The 12,445-nt window shown below is 52.0% G+C and overlaps 1 protein-coding gene and 1 long non-coding RNA gene across 2 annotated transcripts in view; one reads left to right on the top strand and one right to left on the bottom strand.

The window, feature by feature from the left end:
- The window catches only part of LOC140417941 (uncharacterized), a 94,240-nt gene that overhangs the window by 74,921 nt on the left and 6,874 nt on the right, over window positions 1-12,445 (top strand). The gene's annotated exons all lie outside the window — the stretch shown is intronic.
- Window positions 1,034-2,674, bottom strand: LOC140421900 (uncharacterized). Its single transcript, XR_011947158.1, has 2 exons — window positions 2,404-2,674; window positions 1,034-1,957 (listed from the first exon to the last, which is right to left on the bottom strand). It is a non-coding gene; the product is annotated as an uncharacterized lncRNA (long non-coding RNA).

Raw genomic sequence — 12,445 nt, forward strand, 5'->3', positions numbered from 1 at the left:
CATGTGTGCCCTGTGCAGCACCTTAAACTGTATGAGGCTGAGCCTCGCACATGAAGAGGAAGAGTTCACCCTCCCTAGGGCATCTGCCCACGTCCCCTCTTCGATCTCCTCTCCCAACTCCTCCTCCCACTTACCTTTCAACTCCACCACCGAGGCCTCATCCGCCTCCTGCATCACCTGGTAAGTTTCCGAGATCTTCCCCACTCCCACCCACCCCCCCGAGAGCACCCTGTCCTGTACTGTGTGTGGCAGTAGCCGTGGGAATTCCACCACCTGCCGTCTGGCAAACGCCCTTACCTGTAAGTACCTGAAGGTGTTGCACGGGGGGAGCCCGTACTTCGCCTCCAGCTCACCCAAGCTCGCGAACTTCCCGTCCACAAACAGGTCCCCCAACTTTCGTATCCCTGCCCTGTGCCACCCCGAAAACCCCCCACCTGTTCTTCCTGGGGCGAACTGGTGGTTCCCCCGTAATGGGGTCCACGCCGAGGCCCTGACTTCCCCCCTATCGGCAGCACCACCCAAAGCTGCAGACTGGCTTGCTGTCCTGATCTGGAGAAGATTAAGTACGTCAGAGGGTCAGAAGAAGGCCTCCTGGATACTTGGGGGAAGTTCGTCGGCTTGTTCCAAAACCTGTTAGAAGCCAACAACGATGAGAGAGAAAGAAAACTAGAAAGAAACGACCAGGAACGCACGAGCAGGGGGGGGGGGGGGGAAGAAAAGAGGGAACCAGAGGGAATGAAGGGGACGCCACCAAGGGGGACAGGCAGAAGATCCCCCACCCCCCTCACCCAACCGCAAGGCAGACGCGGCAGAAAACACAAGGGAAAAGAGGGGGGAGAAGGGGAGAGCGCGGAAGGGAGGGGTGGCACCCCACCCATGTGAACTGGAGGGGGGTGTTGGGGCAGGAGGGGGAGTGAAGACAGAGCACTGAGATAGATGGTGACAAAATGTAAATAGACAGGAAAATGTTACATGTACTGCACAATGATGGACACGAAACGCAACTATCCAGAATTGAAAATGCCAATAAAAACATGTTTAAATATGTTTTTATTGATTTTTTTTGTGGTGTATAGAACAAGGATAAGAATGGAAAAACAGTAGGAGACAGAGGATAAAGAGACATATTTACACATCGGTCGGGTTCAATTGTTTGCGTACATACATTGTTGTTCTTTATCTTGCCTTATTTACAGTGGTGGTTACAATTTCCTTGATGCGACCATCAATTCACATGAGGCGGAGAGTTGAAGTGAACAGTGGTTTTAATCAGCTGGAACTGTGCCTGCGGCTGCTCTGTACTGAGAGCTGCCTGCAGGGCAGCAGATCTATATACCTCCCTCGAGGGGGTGGAGCCAGGGGCGGAGCCCACAAGGACATCAACATAGTACAATGTAATGTAATGTAATACAGTGGTGAATGGTTGCTGTAATGCATTCACCACTTTCACCCTTTAAAAAAATTGAAGTTCAGCGGGGGTGAAGTTGCTCACAGGTTGAGTCTGTCTGGCGCCTTGAGTGTTCGCTGCGACCGCCTGAGCTCTGGTTTCGCTGCGACACAGGTATTGAACTCGTCGTTGTGGGCACGGGTGTTGAATTCGTCGCTGCAGGCACGGGTGTTGACTCCAGGAGCGTGTCTTCTGGAGCTTCATCCCTGTAGATCGGTGATGGGGGGAAGGGGTGCAGGAGGGGTGTGTAGGCCATGCAGGGGCGGGGGCGCTGTTCGGTGTAGGGTAGGGGTAGGTGATGGTCGTAGGGGAACCTGTCGGTGCCAGGTCCCGGTGAGACTATCTTGTCGGCCGTCGTGGTCCGCCACATCGGCATACTGGGGGTTGGCGTGAAGGAGCTGGACCCTCTCGACCAGGGGGTCGGACGTATGGCTACTCACGTGTTTTCGGAGCAGTACAGTCCCCGGTGTCATCAGCCAGGACGGAAGCGAGACCCCGGAGGTGGATTTCCTAGGGAAAACAAATAGGAGGTCATGACGGGTCTCGTTAGTGGCCTTGCAAAGGAGTGGGACAGGGCATCTAGGGGCTCATTGAGCTTCCCAGGACGATACACGATATCGTAATTCCAGGTGGAGAGTTCGATCCTCCACCTCAAGATTTTATCATTCTTGATCTTGCCCCGCTGTGCATTGTTGAACATGAAGGCCACCGACCGTTCGCACTTGACGAGGGTGAACCTCCTACCAGCGAGGTAGTGCCTCCAGTGCCACACAGCTTCCACAATGGATTGAGCTTTTTTGACTGAGGAGTGTCGAATCTTGGAGGCGTTGAGGGCAACCTCTGACATGTCGCTCTCCACCTGGAAGGGGGTGGACTCGTCCACCATGCGCATCATTGCTTTGGCAATATCTGCCTTGATATTGCCAAAGGGGGAAAAAAGAAAGTGTTTTACTCACAGATGTTGGAGACAGGAGGAGGTTTCAGTCTGTGCGAAGCTCAGTCTTCACTCAGACAGCGAAGCAGCAGCTTTGCTCATTGTTCAGCTTCCGCATTCAGACAATGGGGAAGCTTTAATTGGCTGGAGGAGCAGAGTCCTTCCGGTCCTCCCGGTTTCCCATTGGTCAATCCGCCGCTGACAGACAATGAGGGGCGGAACCCCACGTGGGGGTGAGAGAGACTTTTCCTTCCAACCGCGCTGAGCTGGTGACCAATGGGAAAGGCTGGAAGACCCGGACACACAACAGTCAGTGCGCCGCTTTGTCCCTGTCCCCACCCAACCTGCACATGCGCATCACCCCCAAAACATGCGCACGCGCCTTCAATTCAGACCTTCAGCCCGGCTCAGGTCAAAGGGAAGACTTGTCGGACCGGCAGGACTCTGGTCCTCCAGTGAACCAGCGCGCGGGCTTTGTGTGGCTGGATATTGAGCTGCTCACGGACTGAAACTCCCTCCTGCCTCCAGCACCTGTGAGTCAAACACTTTCTTTCCTCCCCCTTTCCATTTCTTTTCTCATTCTCACCTTCAATTGGTCACTTGCAGCAACTGAAGGGAAAGGAAGTGAATCCAGGGAGGGTGCAGACTCTGCAAAGCTTGGCCCAGGTCTCTCTCTCTCTTAAAGACTCCCTCAGCTTGACACATTTATTTGTCTGGCTAAAAGGATGCTCTCTTTCCCAATGTTCACAATTAAAGGGCTGGTTACCCCAGGAGGTGGCTGACATTTAAGGGGACAGTAATTAATATTGGATTCATTTTATTGTCATGTGTACCGAGGTACAGTGATAAGTATTGTTCTGTGTGCAGTCCAGCAGATCATTCCATACATGAAAAAACATACATAAATACACAATGTAAATACATCGGCACAGGCAATGGGTGAGCATATGGAGTGTAGTACTGCAGGAGAGAAGATATGTGTGAGGAATTGAACAAAAGAGCATGGTGTTAGAATGGGATAAGTAGCTATAAGTGGTTAGGCAAAGTTCGGAGCAGATCCTAATACAGGAGAATAGAGGCATAGGGTAGCGGACCTTAGGCTGGAGAAAATGGGTGGCAGTCTGGAATTGCCTGTAACTGGGATTTCGCAAAGCATGAAGAGGGGGATGGGCAGCCACTGGGACCATTTCTTTGTTGCAGGGGATACTGGGAGAAAGGGGCCTCAAGGTTAAGGAATGTGAGATGAACCTATTGGGGTCAGTAATTGCAAAGCTCCCCTTATATGGCTAGGTCAAGGAATGTGGGAAAACCGATGAAAAGCTGACATTTGCCATTGTTACCTTATTTGGTCGTGTGTGTGTGTAACTTGATGCTACATTGATGTATATGAAACAAGATGCTTTGTGTCTTTGTTCTCACTTGCTCGGGAAATCTCAGGAACTCTGGTGTGGTGTCCTGCTGTTATCAGAGAAAGTCAGGCTTGCAAGCTGTTTAGAATAAAATAGATTTTACCTACAATCCGACTTGGTCTATTTACTGAGACCAGACTGAGGGAAAACCCCCAAAATCATCATGTGAAGAGCTTCAGACCTGCAAGAGAACATAAAAGAGAAAGGTTAGAGATAATAATCTTTATTGTCACAAGTCGGTTTACATTATCACCGCAATGAAGTTACTGTGAAAAGCCCCTAGTCGCCACATTCTGGCGCCTGTTCGGGGAGGCTGGTACGGGAATTATTGTTAGAATTAACTTTTAAAAGGTTAGTAAGCTTATAAGAGGATCTGTGGAGAGAACTTGCACAGGGTCGCCACACTCTGGCGCCATCTTGCTATGGAGAGATATAATATCAGACAGAGATATGTGTTTTGTTGTGTTGGGTGCTCTGGATCCGTGGAACACATACAGGCCACCAACACTTAAAATAGTACAACACTATTTTATTAAGTTAGAAACTGTTGAACATACTTTCACTGTGGGTTAACACAATGTTAGATTAAATTAAAGACCTATGCCTGTCCTAACCAGTCGATGCACTCAGCACACGGTGAAGATCTGTGCTGTAAGCTGTGTCCTTCTGAGAAGCTGCATCCCGAATGAGCGGGAACTCTGATGCCCTCTGTCTATATAGTGAGTGTGCTCTAACTGGTGATTGGCTGCGGTGTTGTGTGTTGACTGGTCTTGCTGTGTGTCCATCAGTGTGTGTGTCTGCACCATGATATACTGGTGTATGTTATGACATCCCCCTTTTTATAAAGAAATGTATGTGTGTGGCAATAAATAATGTGTGGTGAGAATGTTCCAAACTACGTGTGGGGTGCGAAGACATATTTACAGGACTAGGTACACGAGAACTTAAGCTATTTACATGGGAAGGTGCCTGGTGCAGAGAAGCAGTTTGCAACAAGAGTAACGAGATCAACACTATATACAAACCAGGGAAACGATCAAACAAAGCAACGAGACAATTGAGAGAGTCCATAATTTCGAAAAGTTCATAAATTTAGTCTCAGGTGGGCGACAAATTCTGGTTGACCGCCTCAAGGGTGGGTCGAGAGCCGCCGGTTCAGGAGCGGGCTTGACTGCGTCAAAGTCAGGGGGAGGCAGAGTGACAGGGAGCTCTGCATAGCCCATGGCAGGATCACGTGGCGAGTGTGGAACGAGACGAAGGACGCGTCGATTGCGGCGCAGAATAGAGCCATCCTGTAGATGAACCAGGAACGAGTGGGGGGAGGGGGGCACCAGCCGAAGGACAACAGCAGTTGCAGACCAGCCACCATCCGGAAGATGGACGCGGACGTTGTAATCTGGGGCCAGAGCAGGGAGATCAGCTGCACGGGAGTCATGAGTTGCCTTGTGCTGTGCACGAGACAGCTGCATTCGGCGAAGGACCGGAAAGTGGTCGAGGTCTGGGACATGGATGGACGGCACCGTCGTCCTCAGGGTACGACCCATGAGTAACTGGGCTGGCGACAGGCCAGTGGACAGTGGAGCGGAGCGATAGGCCAGCAAGGAAAGGTAGAAATCGGACCCAGCATCGGCAGGCTTGCATAGGAGCCGTTTGACTATATGTACTCCCTTCTCCGCTTTGCCGTTGGATTGAGGGTACAGGGGGCTGTGTGTCACATGGGGAAAATTGTACCGCCTGGCAAAGTTGGACCATTCTTGGCTGGCGAAGCAGGGCCATTGTCCGACATAACCGTGAGCGGGATGCCGTGTTGAGCAAAGGTTTCTTTACATGCACGAATGACTGCAGACGAGTTGAGGTCGTGCAACCGTATCACTTCCGGGCAATTTGAAAAGTAGTCCACGATCAGGACATAGTTTCTACCCAGCGCGTGGAACAGATTGATGCCCACCATGGTGACGTGACCAACTCATGGGGCTGCAGGGTCTCGCGTGGTTGGGCTGGCTGGAAGCGCTGACAAGTGGGACAGTTGAGCACTGTGTTGGCTATGTCCTCATTAATGCCGGGCCAGTACACTGCCTCTCGGGCCCGTCGGTGGCACTTTTCCACGCCAAGGTGGCCCTCGTGTAGTTGTTCCAGGACAAGCTGGCGCATGCAATGCGGGATGACAATGAGGTCCAGTTTTAGAAGAACCCCGTCTACTCCCGCCAGACCATCTCTGACATTATAGAATTGAGGGCATTGGCACTTGAGCCACCCGTCCGTTAGGTGGCTCATGACACGCTGTAGCAAGGGGTCAGCCGCCGTCTCGCGGCGAATTTGGACGAGGCGTTCATCCGTGGCAGGTAGATTGGAGGCCGCGAATGCCACATGGGCGTCAACCTGGCAGACATATCCCGCTGGGTCACATGGAGTGTTGACTACCCTGGAGAGAGCGTCAGCAATGATGAGGTCTTTGCCTGGGGTGTACACCAGCTGGAAGTCGTATCGCCGGAGCTTGAGAAGAATACGCTGGAGGCGAGGCGTCATGTCGTTCAAGTCTTTCTGTATTATATTGACCAGCGGGCGATGGTCGGTCTCGACGGTGAATTGAGGAAGTCCATACACATAATCATGAAACTTAACCACACCGGTCAGAAGGCTCAGGCACTCCTTTTCTACCTGCGCGTAGAGCTGCTCCGTGGGGGTCATCGCACGTGACGCATATGCAACGGGGGCCCATGATGAGGCCTCCTCACATTGAAGGAGCACTGCCCCAGTGCCGGATTGACTGGCATCGGTCGAAATCTTGGTCTCCTTTGCTGGATCAAAGAAAGCTAAGACCGGGGCTGTGGTCAGTTTTGTCTTGCGTTCTCTCCATTCGCGCTCGTGGGCAGGGAGCCATTGAAAGTCTGTCGTCTTCCTGACCAGGTTCCTGAGAGCCGTGGTGTGAGAGGCGAGGTGAGGGATGAATTCCCCTAAAAAATTGACCATGCCCCAAAATCGGAGGACTGTCTTCTTGTCCTCTGGTGTTTTTATAGCTGTGATGGCAGCTACCTTGTCCGCATCCGGCTGCACACCCAATTGGGAGATGTGATCCCCGAGGAACTTGAATTCCGTCCGACCAAAAGAGCATTTGGCCCTGTTGAGGAGGAGGCCATGCTCATGTATACGTCTGAATACGCGCTGGAGGCGACTAACATGCTCCTGCGGGGTGGTGGACCAAATGATTATGTCATCGACATAGACGCGAACACCTTCAATGCCTTCCATCATTTGTTCCATAATCCTATGGAACACTTCTGATGCAGATATGATCCCAAAAGGCATCCTGTTGTAACAATATCTGCCAAAGGGGGTGTGAAATGTGCAGAGTTTCCTGCTGGATTTATCCAGCTGGATTTGCCAGAATCCTTTTTGAGGCATCGAGTTTGGTAAAGAGCTTGGCCTGAGCCATCTCACATGTGAGCTCTTCGCCCTTGGGAATTGGATAGTGCTCTCTCATAATATTGCGATTTAGATCCTTGGGATCAATGCAAATTCTCAATTCGCCGGAAAGCTTTTTTACACACACACCATGGAGCTGACCCAGTCGGTCAGTTCCGTGACTTTGGAAATCACTCCTTGGTTCTGGAGGTCCTGCAGCTGCTGCTTGAGGCGGTCCTTAAGGGGTGCTGGGACCCTGCGAGCTGCGTGCACCACAGGCGTGGCATCCGGTTTTAATAAAACCTTGTAGGTGTACGGGAGCGTGCCCATGCCCACAAGGACATCATGGTACTGGTTGATAATGGCATCGAGCTGCGCCCTGAAGTCAGTGTCCTGAAAGGCAGATGCGTCAGCAGGAGAGAGAGCGAGGGAACTCTCTGAACTAGGTTCAACAGCTTGCATGCCTGCGCGCCAAACAGGGAGGCTTTCGAGGAGCCCACGATTTAAAAAGGGAAGGATGGCTTTGCGAGACCTGTGCGTCACTTCAAGTTGGCATGAGCCGCTGGCAGCAATGGCATTGCCATTATAATTTAATAGCTGGCAGGCTGACCAGTTTGACACAAAGGCTTTGGAGGTCAGACCGCGCATTGAGATTGGCGGAGGCACCAGTGTCTAGGCGGAATCATATTTGGGACCGATGACCGTAATAGGGGCACACCACTTATAGTCTGGATCGATGCTGTATACCGATAGAGGCTGGATTCTTTGCTTTGGGGACACCCTGTTTTTTGTAACGATACCGACTCGAAAAGGCACCTTCGGGTCCTCGGTGTCAATATCGAGTAGCAGGTCCGAATCGGACTCGGTGACCGTGGGTTGAATGACCCGGACATTCCTGCGAGGCTGGCTGGAGCGACGAGTTGGCAGGCTGAGCTGATCTGCAGAAAGCAGCATAGTGGCCAAATTTGCCACATCTCAGGCATTGTTGGGGTTTGGCAGGGCATTGCCGCTTTAAGTGGGCGGAGCCACTGTTGCCGCACATTGTAGCGTCAGTACATTCGCTGCGCCACCGCGCTTGCGCGATGCGGTCGTACATGGTGCCCGCCTGCGCAGTACGTTCGTCGACGTCGCCGTCGCCTCGTTCGCTGTGCCACCGTGCATGCGCTGTGCAGTCGTATGTGGTGTGCGCCTGCGCAGTACGTTCGTCGACGTCACCGTCCCCTCGTTCGGTGCGCACAAGCACAGGAGTCCGCAAAAAGTGCGCAAAATGGCTGCCCTCATTCAGGCTGAGGCCCTGGATTTGCTTGGACCCGTTCTGCCTCGTGGGGATCTTGCCGCGCCGTTTCAGCCGCTTGGATGTGGGAATACCGACTAATGGCGTGTTCGTGTAGCAAGCAGGTCTCGATGGCAGTCGCTAGGGTGAGCTGCTTTACCTTAAGGAGCTGCTGGCGTAGGGTTCCGACTGAACACCAAAAACAATCTGGACGCGTATCATGGAGTCAGAGGTGGGCCCGTAATTACAGGACTGCGCAAGGATGCGGAGGTGGGTGAGAAAGGAGTGGAAAGGTTCATCCTTACCCTGCAAACGCTGTTGGAATACATAGCGCTCAACTTTCATTCACCTCGATGTTGCAGTGACTGTCAAACTTGAGGAGGACCGTCTTGAATTTTGATTTATCTTCACCATCAGCAAAGGTGAGAGAATTGAAAATGTGGATGGCATGTTCCCCGGCCGTGGATAGCAAGAGAGCGATCTTCCTGGTGTCTGAGGCAGCTTCCCGGTCTGTGGCTTCAAGGTAGAGCTGGAAGCGTTGTTTGAATATCTTCCAGTTGGCCCCTAGGTTACCGGTGATGCGGAGCGGCGGGCGGACGCTGTCCAGTTTGCGGGATGGCTGTGTGCTGGTGGAAGGCAGATCACTTGCAGGTAGGTCTAAAAAGTTCTTTTAAAAAAAAATATATATTTTATTCAAGTTTTTTTGGCCAAACATAACAATACGTAGTGTTTCTTTTACACAACAATAAAGCAATATAAATAACCGTGGCCAGTTTTAAACAAATAAATAAATAATATATATAAACAAAAACAAAAAAACAAAATTAAACTAAATGGCAACTGCCTTGTCCAAGATAAATACTCTCCAAAAATACAGTCCAACAATCCAATATACAATTACATATACCAAATACCTATACATATACAATAACATCCCTGAGAGTCCGTCCGATTCCTCCCTCCCCCTCCCCCCTGGGTTGCTGCTGTTATCTACTTCTTTTCCATTCCCTCTATCTTTTTGTGAGGTAGTCGACGAACGGTTGCCACCGCCTGGTGAACCCCTGAGCCGAACCCCTTAACACAAACTTAATCCGTTCTAACTTTATGAACCCTGCCATATCGTTTATCCAGGTCTCCACCCCCGGGGGTTTGGCTTCCTTCCACATTAACAATATCCTGCGCCGGGCTACAAGGGACGCAAAGGCCAACACGTCAGCCTCTCTCGCCTCCTGCACTCCCGGCTCTTCTGCAACCCCAAATATAGCCAACCCCCAGCTTGGTTCGACCCGGACCCCCACCACCTTCGAAAGCACCCTTGCCACCCCCACCCAGAACCCCTGTAGTGCCGGGCATGACCAGAACATGTGGGTATGATTCGCTGGGCTTCTCGAGCATCTCGCACACCTATCCTCGACTCCAAAAAATTTACTAAGCCGTGCTCCAATCATATGCGCCCTGTGTAGCACCTTAAATTGTATCAGGCTTAGCCTGGCACACGAGGACGATGAGTTTATCCTACGTAGGGCATCCGCCCACAGCCCCTCCTCAATCTCCTCCCCCAGTTTTTCTTCCCATTTCCCTTTCAGCTCATCTACTATGATCTCCCCCTCGTCCCTCATCTCCCTGTATATGTCCGACACCTTACCATCCCCCACCCATGTCTCTGAGATCACTCTATCCTGCACCTCCTGCGTCGGGAGCTGCGGGAATTCCGTCACCTGTTGCCTCGCAAAAGCCCTCAATTGCATGTACCGAAATGCATTCCCTTGGGGCAACCCATATTTCTCCGTCAGCGCTCCCAAACTCGCAAACGTCCCGTCTACAAATAGATCTCTTAATTGTACTACCCCAGCTCTTTGCCATGCTCCAAATCCCCCATCCATTCTCCCCGGAACGAACCTGTGATTGTTTCTTATCGGGGACCGCACCGAAGCTCCCGTTCCTCCCCTATGCCGTCTCCACTGCCCCCAAATTTTCAATGTCGCCACCACCACCGGGCTTGTGGTGTATTTCTTTGGTGAGAACGGCAACGGCGCCGTCACCATTGCTTGCAGGCTAGTCCCCTTGCACGACGCCCTCTCCATTCTCTTCCAGGCCGCTCCCTCCCCTTCTCCCATCCACTTACACACCATTGAAACATTGGCGGCTCAGTAGTACTCACTTAGGCTCGGTAGTGCCAGCCCCCCCCCCTGTCCCTACTACGCTGCAAGAATCCCCGCCTCACTCTCGGGGTCTTCCCAGCCCACACAAAACTCATAATGCTCTTTTCAATTCTTTTGAAAAAAGCCTTCGTGATCACCACCGGGAGGCACTGAAACACAAAAAGGAATCTCGGGAGGACCACCATTTTAACCGCCTGCACCCTACCTGCCAATGACAAGGACACCATGTCCCATCTCTTGAAATCCTCCTCCATCTGTTCCACCAACCGTGTAAAATAAAGCCTATGTAATGTACCCCAATTCTTGGCTATCTGGATCCCCAGGTACCGGAAGTCCCTTGTTACCTTCCTCAACGGTAAATCCTCTATCTCTCTGCTCTGCTCCCCCGGGTGCACCACAAATAACTCACTTTTCCCCATGTTCAGTTTATACCCTGAAAAATCCCCAAACTCCCCAAGTATCCGCATTATCTCTGGCATCCCCTCCGCCGGGTCCGCCACATATAGCAACAAATCGTCCGCATATAGAGATACCCGGTGTTCTTCTCCCCCCCCCCCCCCCCCCCCCCCCAAGTACTCCCCTCCACTTCCTGGAACCCCTCAGTGCCATGGCCAGGGGTTCAATCGCCAGTGCAAACAATAACGGGGACAGAGGACAGCCCTGCCTCGTCCCTCTATGGAGCCGAAAATAATCAGACCCCCGTCCATTCGTGACCACGCTCGCCATCGGGGCCCTATACAGCAACTGTACCCACCTGATATACCCGTCCCCAAAGCCAAATCTCCTCAACACCTCCCACAAATAATCCCACTCCACTCTATCAAATGCTTTCTCGGCATCCATCGCCACCACTATCTCCGCTTCCCCCTCTGGTGGGGGCATCATCATTACCCCTAGCAGCCTCCGTATATTTGTATTTAGCTGTCTCCCCTTCACAAACCCAGTTTGGTCCTCATGGACCACCCCCGGGACACAATCCTCTATCCTCATTGCCATTACCTTGGCCAGGATCTTAGCATCCACATTCAGGAGGGAAATAGGCCTGTATGACCTGCATTGCAGCGGGTCTTTTTCCTTCTTTAGGAGGAGCGATATCGTTGCCTCTGACATAGTCGGGGGCAGCTGCCCCCTTTCCCTCGCCTCATTAAAGGTTCTCATCAGTAGCGGGGCCAGCAAGTCCAAATATTTCTTATAGAATTCAACTGGGAATCCGTCTGGTCCCGGGGCCTTCCCCGCCTGCATGCTTCCAATCCCTTTCACTACTTCCTCTGTCTCAATCTGTGCTCCCAGCCCCACTCTCTCCTGTTCCTCCACCTTAGGAAATTCCAGCTGATCCAGAAAGCACATCATTCTCTCCTTCCCGTCCGGGGGCTGTGCTTCATATAATCTTTCATAAAATGCCTTGAACACTCCATTCACTCTCTCCGCTCCATCTCCCCCTCCTCATCTCTCACCCCCCTATCTCCCTCGCTGCTCCCCTTTTCCTCAGTTGGTGGGCCAACAACCTACTCGCCTTCTCCCCATATTCGTACTGTACACCCTGTGCCTTCCTCCACTGTGCCTCTGCTTTACTCGTAGTCAACAAGTCAAACTCTATATGTAGCCTTTGCCTTTCCCTGTATAGTCCCTCCTCCGGTGCCTCCGCGTATTGCCTGTCCACCCTCAGCAGTTCATTCAACAACAGCTCCCTTTCCCTACCCTCCTGCTTTCCTTCATGTGCCCTAATAGATATCATCTCCCCTCTAACCACTGCCTTCAGTGCCTCCCAGACCACTCCCACCTGTACCTCCCCATTATCATTAATTTCCAAGTACCTTT

The sequence above is a fragment of the Scyliorhinus torazame genome, chromosome 5, assembly GCF_047496885.1.
Source record: "Scyliorhinus torazame isolate Kashiwa2021f chromosome 5, sScyTor2.1, whole genome shotgun sequence".
NCBI classification, from domain to species: domain Eukaryota; kingdom Metazoa; phylum Chordata; class Chondrichthyes; order Carcharhiniformes; family Scyliorhinidae; genus Scyliorhinus; species Scyliorhinus torazame.